The sequence below is a fragment of the Ziziphus jujuba genome, chromosome 4 (assembly GCF_031755915.1).
Source record: "Ziziphus jujuba cultivar Dongzao chromosome 4, ASM3175591v1".
Lineage (NCBI taxonomy): Eukaryota > Viridiplantae > Streptophyta > Magnoliopsida > Rosales > Rhamnaceae > Ziziphus > Ziziphus jujuba.
This window is the reverse complement of record NC_083382.1, coordinates 1,929,620-1,942,442: the sequence shown is the minus strand read 5'-3', so window position 1 is coordinate 1,942,442 and position 12,823 is coordinate 1,929,620. Positions and strand designations below refer to the sequence as shown.

At 29.9% G+C, this 12,823-nt stretch overlaps 1 long non-coding RNA gene across 5 annotated transcripts; it reads left to right on the top strand.

Moving 5' to 3' along the window:
* Positions 1-509: 509 nt before the first annotated feature.
* LOC125421825 (uncharacterized) lies at positions 510-5,859 on the top strand. Of its 5 annotated transcripts, none has more exons than XR_007240164.2 (6): positions 510-744; positions 1,076-3,727; positions 3,914-4,600; positions 4,763-4,839; positions 5,130-5,206; positions 5,296-5,859. It is a non-coding gene; the product is annotated as an uncharacterized LOC125421825 (long non-coding RNA). The 5 variants fall into 5 exon arrangements; XR_009638628.1 differs by having other exon boundaries at positions 515-744; positions 3,137-3,727; XR_009638627.1 differs by having other exon boundaries at positions 519-744; positions 3,579-3,727.
* The last annotated feature ends 6,964 nt before the right edge of the window (positions 5,860-12,823 follow it).

Genomic DNA, 12,823 nt, shown 5'->3' with positions numbered 1-12,823 from the left:
AAACTCTTTGGTTATTTTTGTCTCCGTTAATATGATTTCTTCATAAATTATACTGGTAAAAATTTAAATTGGAATTGTTAGCTACATAAACAAATGATTTTTTACCACTACGTTAAATAGAACTTGCAATGGAAATTGTCTTTCGGGTCACAAATTAAAGAAACATAGGAATGGTATCAATAACTAATACCCATCTTTCCTCACCCCAACAAAAAAATTAAAAAAAAATAAAAAGGCCCACCTTCTTGGTATCATTAAATAATTTAGAAATAAAATAAAGGTAGGAGGAAACACTTTCGAGACATGACAACAAAATTTTAAATATTTTTTAAATAAAAAGAGGTAAATATTATATTTTTTCCCCCCAAAAAAAAAAAATAAAACTCTTAAAATTTATTTTAAAAAAAGTTATTTTATTTATTTATTTGTTATTAAAAAAAAAAAAAAAAGGAACAAAACTTTAAGGCTGCGTTTGGAAGCAGCCACGTTATTTCTTTTTTCCTACGGTGTTATAAGATTGATGGTGAAACTGTAAAACGTAAAGAGAGAGCGCGCGCGCGAGAGAGAGAGAGAGAGGGAAGAAATCAGCGGATGGCAATGGCGAGGCGAGCTGGGAGCAGGAGCAAGAACGAGTCAGCAATCACTAGAGGTGTCAACAAGGTTTTCGGATTCGTCAGAGCGGCCGAATTTGAGATCCTCTGCGTTCTCTTCATTATCATCGCCTTTATCATCTTCAAAGATCTGGTCCGTTTTCTCTTCCTTCATTTTTTATTTATTAATTTGATACTGCGTTTTAGTTCTTGCAATGGAATATATATATATATATATATATATTTTTTTTTTTGATCTCTTAATGTTAAATGGTAGTGATTTCTGAACGTTGTTGCCTGAAAAACAATAGAAAAAAACAAAAAAAAAAGTCTATTTTGGGTATCTGATTTGAGACATTTGAATAATAGCTAAACAATTATACAAGCAAGCTCCAAGAAGGAAACTGAAATCTTTTTTATTTTTTTATTTTTTATTTTTATTTTTGTTTTTTTGGGGGTAATAAACTGAAATTTGGATTTGGTAGGTAGCAATGAAAATGCACTTTTTTCTTCCAACAATTTAATATGAGGATCGAGAGAGCCTGCAAAGTTTGATAAGAAAATACCCAAGTTCTCTGGAAACAAAAAATTCTAAGAGGACGAACTTGTTACAAAGAACACTATGGACAAAAGGGATGAGATTCTTGGAACCTTTGTTTGAATGAATTTAGGAATTTAGAAATCTTATTTTGGTTGGAATTGGATAGAACTACAGAGAAGATTTCTTTAGGGGAAAAAAGTAGTGCTCATACATATTAAGCTTTATAGTTGGTTCGAGTTTGATTGCATGAAGGTGGTTGAATCTGAGTGCTTGGAAGTAGAGCCTAATTTCAGTTTTTTTATTAAGCTTTATCTCAATTATGTTATATCATATATGTCTTATGTGAAATTATCTGAGTTCCTCGACATGTATTCTTTTCTGTCTTTTTGTCCTATTGAAAGCAATATTTTACCAAGTTTCTTAATCATGTGAGTCTTAGCTCCTTCCACTTGGACATTTTAATTAAAATTTTGTGTTTTTTCATTCATTTTACTCAAAAGAATTCATCCCATCATGCTCAACTTTCCCTCCTCTTTTTCTGTTAGTGCTGCTTCCAACATCAAATAAGCTTGAACATACTGCTTTTGAACCCATCTGTTACTTTGTAGAATAAAGCATGGCTAACCTGATGGTGGTACATAGAAACTTCGCTTTACCATTCCTCCGCTTTGTCCATCTTGCTTTGTCCATGGATAACATCCTGCACAATGTAGTTATTCCTAGGAATCCAGATTCTACATGTACCAAATAATCATTCTTTCACAACTAATCAAGTATTCATCATTTATTTGACGATTCCATTATCTTTAGTCTTTGTCTAATTAACATACTTCCATTTGTATTTGATCTTAATTTTACATAGTAATATAGGATATTCCTCAATTTTAGACTTTAGAAGCATGGTCAGTGTAGCTTATAGGTTATTCATGGTTCAGAATTATATATATATGTAAAGCTTTGATAGAGAACCTGTAGTTTGCCCTAAACTTGACTAAAGTATAAGAGCACAAGTGCACATCAAGTAACTAATTCATCTGAACTAAGCATAACTAGCTCAACCCAACCATGAGGAAGTAGCCCCAAATAACTGTTGTTAGCCTAAGATTTGGTTTAAGATTTTTACCACTGATACATGATTATATAGCTTTAAGATTGGTTTCAGCTAATCGAAAAACAATTCAGCTTACTCATATAATGAACTAGTTGGGCAATAGAGTAGGCCATACAAGCTTCTTGAGAGAGAGAGCACAAATGTTTTGACTTTGGAAAATTGATTTTGATATGATGTCTGCATGAATCATCTTATTCCAAAATTACACAAAATAAACAGGGCTTAGCAATAGAAGTCGTCATTCATGAATCATCTTATTCCAAAATTACACAAAATAAACAGGGCTTAGCAATAGAAGTCGTCATTCAGGTTTACAAATTATATGTAAAGGGATAGAGAAAGAGAGCTAGTTAGGTTAGCTTGATCTATGGTGTCAAGAAATACATAAAAAAAAAATTAAAAAAAAATAAAGAAAAAGATTATTGAAACTAAACACCACTATTACCCCAGTGCTTATTATTCTTTTCTATGCAGGCTAGACAAATGATGATTGTTTAGCAATTTACTTTTTGTATATGTCCAATATGAAACCAAAGGTGGGGCCAAAAGTATATCCGTGAAGAGTTCCAAAATGAAACTTTTGTATGCTAAGAACAGAGTCCAACGTGAATTTAGTGAAGCTAGCTTTGTCTCTTTTCCATCTGCCTTTGCTCTACCAAAAACCATCAGTTACTGTCTTATATAATATCCATTCCAGGGCTTCCTTTGCTGAAACAACAGTCATCACAATTTTAAACAGAATAACTTTGCTGTCACATTAGGTGTCAAAATTATTTTTATAGCCCATTATTCTGGATGAATATTAGGTCTCTTTCTCTCCCTCTCCTATTTGTATATATATATATATATATACATATGCATGATAAATTTCATAAGAAATTGTATATTTATTAGTTTCAGGGAGGTCTCCCATCAAATAATATTGTATGGCAAGTGGATTAGCAGAACACGCATAACTACTACTAATATATATATCCTGCCCTTGTTGACTAATAGGATTGATAGTTGGTTAGGTTATTTGTTGCCATAGTTATTTGTTTAAGAATAGAGACATGGACTTAAAAAACTTTCGTTGGCCAATCCTTTTCTGCATTATAGTCCAAGTCCAAAACCAGTATTGACCACATGCACTGCCTATTTTTCTTCACATAATCCTAGGAACTATATGATCCCATTCACCTAGTTACACCTAACCCTTAAGCTGGCTTTGAAGAAAGCGACTTTGCAATTCATTTGCCTCCGCCAAATCAATTTTAATTGTTCAGTATTGGTAGTTTGGTATGTTATCTGTGGTTGATTTCAACTATATCCATTCTCCAAAACACAAATTTTGAAGGGCTGAGTAGGGAGAATTCCCAAAGTATAAGATGTGAGGAGAGCTATGGATGAAGATTCAGAGGGTGCTTTCAAACAAACTCTGGAGGAAACTGGAGCCTGGAGATCACATCTACACATGGAAGGGAGGCAATACAAAATCTTATCATGGTGATTTTTTGGCACTTGTCCCATTTCTTCTTCTAAAGATACTGTAGTGGTCTTTTTTTTTTTTTTCTTTTTTTTTTTTTAAATTTAAATTTTATTTTCTTCATATGATTGGAATTTGGAATCTGTATGTATAGCATATAAACACTATTCATGGGATATTATTTGCCTGCTTGTATGAGACCCCAGGGATATATATTTTCGATGACAAGGTGATCCAGTTTGATTGTCATGGTGTGGTCTTTTCATCCATAGAAGATTTTCTTTCTTGTGAAGATGTCTATCTCTTTGAATATGGTGTCAATCCAGCTCTCTTCCTCACCAAATTCCGGGAACATACTTCCACCCTTGCCTCTGCCGATCCACCTCAAGTTGTTCAGGACTGTACGGCCGTCCTTCTCAACTATGGCGCCTCCAGTGACTATTACCACTTCATAAACAACGATGAAGACTTTGCACTGTATTGCAAAACAGGATTGCTAGTAGTAGACAGCATTGTTTTCAGCAGAAGTTGGCAAACAGCATTTTTCTTGGCTGTTACTACTGCTGTCTTTCTTTCCCTACTGCAACTTGCCCCTGCTACTTTTACTGGTCTGGCAGCTAGATGTCTCGGCGTTTACTATGTTTGTAGATTGGTTTCTGATATCGGAGCTCATCCTAATGTTATCAAAATTGAAGCAGAGAGATTGCCAGTGGTTGATGAGATATTGGCTTCTGGTGGTTTGGGCCGTATTGAATTCTTAATGACCTGTTTTTAAGAATACTAATGTGTGCTTTTGCCTTTTTTTGTTTGCTATTAAGTTTTGGTCTCAGACTCTTCCAGTGCTCTGGACTCTCGCATGCTTCACACTTTTCTACTGGGCAGTATTTGGAAAAGTAATTTTCTGGCTTTGCTCTCCATATGATTGAGTTAATATATATATATATATATTTAAATTTTAATTAATGTAGTTTTTCGCATTGTTATTTATTTATAAGTTAATTAAACTATTAATAAATATTGATCTAATAGTTTACATATTATCATTTAATATCCAGAGGCTGCTTTCTAATAAGATACATAAGAAGCAAATGAAGCCTAAGGATCACATCCTCGCATGGAGGCGGAACTGAAGGTATACCTATGCCCGTCATGGTGATCTTCTTCTTCTCCATTTCTTTCCTCCAAAGAGTGTGTCAAACATGTGTTTCAAACAAAGTGTTCATTTTTTTTTTTTTTTTTTTTTTTTATATCAGTCATAACACACCTAGAGAATTCATTTCATCTGTGTTAAAGGTTTTTGCTTGACTATACCCTGAATCGTTAATCCTTATTGAGTTTAAGAATTCATGGGACTAGCTTATTTGGCCTTCTATATATGTATATATAATAAGCTTTTCTTATCAAGTCAACTTTGATATTCAGGTATATATGTGGGTGATGGAGAGGTGATTCACCTCGATCGAGGAGAAGACCCTATTGGTGGTGGTGGTCAATCAACGGTGTGTAGAGTCTTCCAGCATAAATAGTTTTCTTGATGGAGGGGAATTGTATCTGTATAAATATGGTGTTAATCTTGCTTTCTTTATAGCCAAAACTCAAGGGGGTACCTGTACCCTTGCCTCTACCAGTCCAACAGAAGATGTCCTGCACCGTGCTCATTTCCTCGGAAAGCATGATGGTTTTGGTGCCTACAAACTTTTCAACAACGGTGAAGACTTTGCAATATATTGCAAACTGGCTTGCTGGCAAGGAATGTCATTGATCTTGGCACGAGCGGGCAGATAGCAACCCCATTTGCTGTTATTTATGCAATCCTTCTTTTTCCACGAGGATTCCCAGCTAGTAATTTTATTGTTGTGTCAGCCATGTGTTATGTTATATACTCCATCTTGCGATTTATTTATGATGCCAAATATTGTGGGAATGCTTGTAAAGTTTCTGTTGAGAGATTGGCCGCACTATGGAGAGTTGGTAACTTTTGTTATAGTTGTATTGATTCGTTTTGAAAGGAGATAGATTTTGAGGTTTTGAGTGAGGATTAAGATAAGTAAATGCGTAGCTAAATTTATGATTTACAAGATTGACAACGGTTATTGGTTGAGTTCTTAAGTAATGAAAGATCATTGATACATTAGTTACATGTTAAAGACAAGTTCTAGAATTTTTGCAGTAGTTGTCTACGATAAGATATTTTCTCAGATTTGTGAAAACAAAGGACATTGAAATCCCATGCAATAAGAAGAAATGAGAAAAGCAGATACAGTCTGAAAAACAAACTAAATTGATGAGAATTGATAAGTCATTCCCCCTCCCTACAAAATTGGAAAGACTTGAAATATATCAGAGTACGTGATTGCATTCTCAACATAAATGCACCAAAATTGTATTACTACTTAAAAAGAGGATTGTAAAGTAAAATATAAAAAGAAATTAAAAAAAAAAAAGTTTTTAAGTTAGCTCATGATCAAGCAATTGTCCAAATAAAAAAAAAAAAAGTTTTTAAGTTAGCTCATGATCAAGCAATTGTCCAAATTAATTTAGCTCAACCTAGAGCCACATCAACATGTTGACTTTAGCCTCATCATAGCGCTTTATCATATTCTTAATTCATTTGGACTTTTTTGCTTTCATTTTTACCCCCATTAGTCTTGTGCTTATCATTCATGATTGTGCAAGATTGCTTGTAGGATTTCTTTAACAATAAAAGAAACAAAAAAAATTCAATTAAAAAAATTAGACGAATTAAATATATAGGTCACTGTAATAGTAAATATGTTTAAGCATATTGTTTTTTTAATAATTCTACAGTTACTAAAATATTTATTAAATTGATTTACTAAATAACACATATTAAAAAATTATTAATAGATATAGTTATATAATATAAATATAAAAAAATAAACTTTTAGGTGGATAATTAAATAAAAAAAATAAACTAATTAAATATTAATATATCATCGTCATATCATTTGATAATATTTTGATAACTCTAATATTATCGTTATTTTTTATATCCTAGTTTTGACTGAACATTAACTCTTTTTGTCTTTCCTATATATGCATAATAATTAAACATATACATAATAGTTTGTGAGATGTTGCATCATATATTTGATCTGGTTGTCTATCTGTGTGTTGTATTCAAAACTTTTACTCCCATTTTTTGTAATTTATTGTTCTGCACATATAAAACCTGCTTTATGTACTATTATTGCAAATCTACATGTGAGGAGGACGGAATATTAGTTTGTGCTTGTATTGAATTTGTTAACGTGGAGCCACTTTTTCACAGGTGCTTCTAAATCTAATAAAACACATGTTGATGATATGTCGGGGACCTATTTTATCTTTGTTTCCTTCAATAAAAGTATGTGCTATGATTGGAAGCATAGCACTGGCTATGCTGATTTCATTATGCTGACATTAGCACACATGTCATGCTATGTCATCATGCTAACATAAGTAGAATGACCGCAATATCTTGTCTGACATCATGTTGATATCATCAAATACATCATGCTGATATCAGCACCATCATATTGTTTGATATCATGTTGATGTCATCGTGATGACATCAAGCAAGCCAAAAACGATATATTATTTTGTTTTTCTTCCAGATGCAGCCGGTTTTGCATGTTGGCCTGTTTTTTGTGAACATGTTGCGCCACCTGGTTTAGATCCGATTGAAAAATCCTTTTTCGACCGCTGTTTTTGGCCGTTCCAGCGGTGATCCAATCGTCTGGTAACGGACAAGGGGAATCCAAGTCTGATTTTGATCAATTTCAGTCCAAAACCAAAGAATAATCAACTTGTATACCATCGGTTTTTCATGGGGGTTTAAAATTGTTCCATTCCATACAAAAGTACCATTTAATCAAAAAAAAAAATAAAATATATATATATATATATATATATATATATATGTATTAAGGGAGTTATTGGTTATGCCAAATCTATACAATATTTATACATGTCTACCAAATGCTGCCGCCAGCCATGATTATTTGTTGAAGAATATAGAAAATGTTGCCATAATTATTTCTTGAAGAATATGGAAATATGGACTTACCCTTCTGTCAGCCAATCCTTCAACATTTATATATATATATATATATATAGAGTCATATTTATATATCTAAAATGCTGCAATAATTATTTGTTGAAGAATATAGAAAATGCTGCCATAATTATTTGTTGAAGAATATAGAAATATTGACTTACCCTTCCGTCAGCCAATCCAATTTTTCCATGTTACCCTTTTGTCGGCTAATCCTTCAAAATATATCTAGATCTATATATACATATATATAACTTAACAAGTGCTACCATCATAATTATTTGTTGATGAAGAGTATAGAAAATGCTGCCATAATTATTTGTTGAAGAATATAGAAATATTGACTTACCCTTCCGTCGGCCAATCCAATTTTTCCATGTTACCCTTTTGTCGGCTAATCCTTCAAAATATATCTAGATCTATATATATATACACATATATATAACTTAACAAGTGCTACCGTCATAATTATTTGTTGAAGAATATAGAAAATGCTGTCATAATTATTTGTTGAAAAAAAGAAAATTCTGCCATGATTATTTGTTGAAGAATGTAGAATCACTACAACATATATTATTTTTTATTGTATATACAAAATATTATATTGTATTTTTAGAAATGTTATGATAACTCATGTTATAAAAAAGTTCTATTTTTTTTATAGTATTTTTAAAATATTATGCTAAATGTTATAAATAAGTATTTAATACTATTTGTCCTATACACTTATATATTTAAAAGTAGTTACAAATGTCATTTTATAGCATTTGATATGCTATACATTTTATACCATTTGAAAATTTTTTTAAGTAGATTTCGTAATATTCAAAAATGCTATATCACATGGATAAAAAATAAATAAATTTATAACATTTTAAAATGTTACTAAAGTTATAGTATAATAATATTTAATTAACTAGTGTCAATCATTGCAAATATCATGATAATAATGTGACTAAATATTATAGTGACAAATCAAAATATCACTAAAAAGACAACTAATGACATTTATAAATGTCATTAAAAAATCATTAGATTAAAACAATTAATCAATTAGTGACATTTGAAAATGTCTAAAAAAATTAATGATATTATAAAATCTTATTAAATTTTAATTTTAATTTTATTATAAAAAATAAGATTTAGAATCATTTTCAAAATGTTACTAAAAAATATTATTATTATAATAATAATAATTTAAATTAATTTTATGCAGTGAAATTAATTAAAAAAAATAATGTCATTTATTTATATGAGATTTCAAATTTTAATTTTAATAATAGTTTTATTACTTATTATTAATTTAATTTATAGTACTATGTTTTTTTTTTTAAAGTGAAAGTTATCTTAAATTTAAAGTTGATAATAGTTAAAACAATAATAACAAAAGTAATATATTCAAAAACAAATAATAAAAATTTAAAACTAATTTTTTTAATAGATTGACATCAACCATTCAAAAGTAACTGATGGTACATATGATAATCAAAATTATCTACACACAAAAAGAGCCAAAAAAAAAAAGGTTTGCACAATCAAATTTCTTTCCTATATTTGCAACAATTACAAAAAAGATCTTTAAATCTTGATCTAGGAACCAAATGACAGCAACAATTCCAAAACGATAATTCCCATTAATGATTCCACCTCTCATTGTTCTTGTTCAAAAACCTACAAGTAACCAAAAAAAAAATTAAATAAATAAATCTCCATTTCAGATAATCTAAATATATCAAACTTACCCAGTAAAATAATACTATAAATTAAAGCATTATAGAAAAAACTAAAATAGATTAAATTAAAGTTTTATTAAATGTAATTCAAATTAAATATATCTATACGAAACCTAAATTATGAATAAAAAGTTATAAAACTAACAAAAAAATCACAAATTCTACTAAAATTTTCAAAAAATTAAACTTATAAAAATACAGTAAACCTTAAAGCCAATAATTCAATATTTCATATCAAAACCAATAAGAGCAGATTATAAATTAAGCAAAATATCTTTGTGACAGATGTTTTCGAAGCATTGTTATTTATGTTGCCCAGTTTTTGGACGAACATTAGGCCATCTCTTTCTCTGTCTGTTCTGCTAAAATAAATATGTACACACTCATAACTTTGAGGAGTAGAAAATTTCCTATCAGTGACACGCTACCCTTGTTGACTAATTCCATGGAGATAAGGGACACTAACAGACTGACGGATGTAAAATAATAGGTACTAGGATTTTCACTTATTGTTTGACGGTTTAAGCAGCGGCGCTGTTGGGATGCCAAAGCGACCGTATGCAAGTTTTTTTCTTTTTTCAACCTCCTGTCAGATGGTGCTCGGGACGCTGGGTATCATTGGACATTACTGGTATATAGTGTGGTCCGTCAAGTTATTTTTTCGATATGAATTTGAAACCAAGATGTTTTAAAATCATATTTAAAATTAAACATATTTAATTTTGTTTTATTGCTTATTTTAAACTAATATTTTCTAAAATGTATTTATTCATGTTTTTATCAATAATTTTAAATTGGTGTTTTAGAATTTTATTTTACCATGTTGATATTATTTATTTATTTAAATTTTGAGATTTTAATATGAATTTTATTGTATTCTTTTATCTATTTTAAATTGAGGTTTAAAATCTATTAAAATGTTTCCTTAATTATTTCATTGATTTAAACAATAAATTTTATAATTTATATACTGAGTTTATTTTTTTTGTTTTATGCCAAATTTCTTTAGTACACGTTTATTGTGATTTTACTTATTTTATTTATGACATTTTGTGTACAATTTAATAATTGTTATTAAAATTATTCTTGTATCTTATTATACATTAATGTATTTTATTTATAATTTATTTAATTAATTATTCCTTGATTTTTGGGGTATAATTATTGGGTTTTGTGAAAATGTTTTAAAATGAGAATTTTTCCAACTGAGTGAACTGTAAGGCTTTTTGAGAGAAAACATTATTTCAAATATTTATTATAATTATTTATTTAATTGTTTGGTATTGATTAATTAAATTTCTTTTATTACTATATTATTAATATTATAATTGTATAGTAGATAGGGTCACTCACTGAGATGATTAGCATCTAATATTTTTAAATTCCATTCCTCTAGGTCCAAGTTGGGAGACGTTGATCGTCCAGGGCAAGCCCGACGTCTCAGTTCATTGCCGAAAGTCCAATAAGCATTTCCTCCATTTTTCCTCTCCATCTTGTATTGCTTCATCTGTCATTGTATTAATTTCATATTTATTTGTATAATGCTCCGTGTACGATTGGACAGATATTGGTTTTGCTTACTTATTCTCTGTTATTATTTCGGAGTACTGTAAATTTGTGAAAACAAATTGTAGTAAGGTGGGAAGAATAAGGTGGTGTTTATTGGAGTGTGTTTTATGTGTAGGGAATTTTGTGGTAAGACCTACCCTTAGGAGAGATGCTGTCGGATTTTCCATTGGAAGGTCTGGTAGGGTTTCCCTGAGATCAGGGCTTGTCTAAGGTTCCGGTGAGGAATTTTAAATGGGTCCTGACACCTACTCTCTAAAGAAATCACCACACTATCAGGCTAAATGACTTGGATATAATAATACAACAAAAACTAGCTAATATGGTGTTAGGCGATGCATTATTTTAAGAATGCATTGCCAAATAGATGAAAAGGCGACACATTCTTCAACAAATGCGTTGCCTTTTCCTTCTTCTTTTTTTTTTTCAATTTTTTGTTTAAACATTTAGAAACCCATAAAAAAAATAAAATTAAAATAAGACCATAACAAAAATTGAACCCAAGACCTCCTACATTCTCAAAAAATCACCACACCACTAGGCCAAATGACTTGAATATAAAAATACAACAAAAACTAGTCAATATAGTGTTAGGCGATACATTATTTTAAGAATGCGTCACCAAATAGATGAAAAGGCGATGCATTCTTCAACAAATGCAATGCCGTTTCTTTTTTTTTTTTTTTTCAATTTTTTCGTTTAAACATTTAGAAACACATAAAAAAAAAAAAATCAAAGTAGAGCCTTGGGAACATAGGACCTCCTACACTCTTAAGAAATCACCACACCACCAGGCCAAATAACTTAGGTGTAATAATACAATAAGAAATAACTAATATAGTTTTAGGCGACACAGTCTTTTAAGAAATAGTCGTTAAATAGACTAGAAAGAGACGCATTTGTCAACAACTGCGTCGCCATTTCACCCAACTAATTTTTAACTTTTTTTCAATTTGGTAATTTTTTAATTTTGCAAATATGTTTTTTTTTTTTTAAATTTTTAGATGAGCAATCAACAAAACTAATTAAAGATTGAAAAAAAAAATGGAATAAGCGATGCGTTTTAATGGAATTACATCACCTGTTCCTTCAATTTTTTTTTTTAAAAAAAAAAAGCAATTTAATAGACTTTCAATTTTTAAAAACAAGTAAACTATCATTGACCACAAACACATGAAAGTTACGCTCATTTAACATACTTATGTAGATAAATTGGTCAATAAATGCTTGTTGAATTAGAATTCTATATTCGGTACTCTATCTCAAATTAGGTCTTGATATATTTTGTGTCTTGTCTATACACATATATGTGAATAACTGAGAAGAGCATTGACAAAACTATTTTCTATTTTCAAATCAATGGAATTAATGTTCATTGGATTGCTACATGAATATATTTGTAGATGAACAATTAAAAAATTATCTAGGGATTATTATAAAGAAAATATAAAAAATTAAACAGGCGACGCTTTCCGATCATAATGCTTCGCTTCATCCCACAATTCAAGAATAGGTGACCCTTCTTGAAGAGAATGCATCGCTTATTCTCTTAATTAAAAATAAACAAAAATTTTGGAAGACATGCAAATTTTATAAAGAATAAAGGTGTACTTGAAAAACAGAATAATAAATAGCAATCTTCGATATTTTGGTTCGCATTTTTAAGAAATATTTTCAGTTTTTATTTGTAGATGAAAAATAAAAAAATTAATCAAAGAAGAAAAAATGCAATTGGAGAAAAGGCGTGTTTTTACCATTTT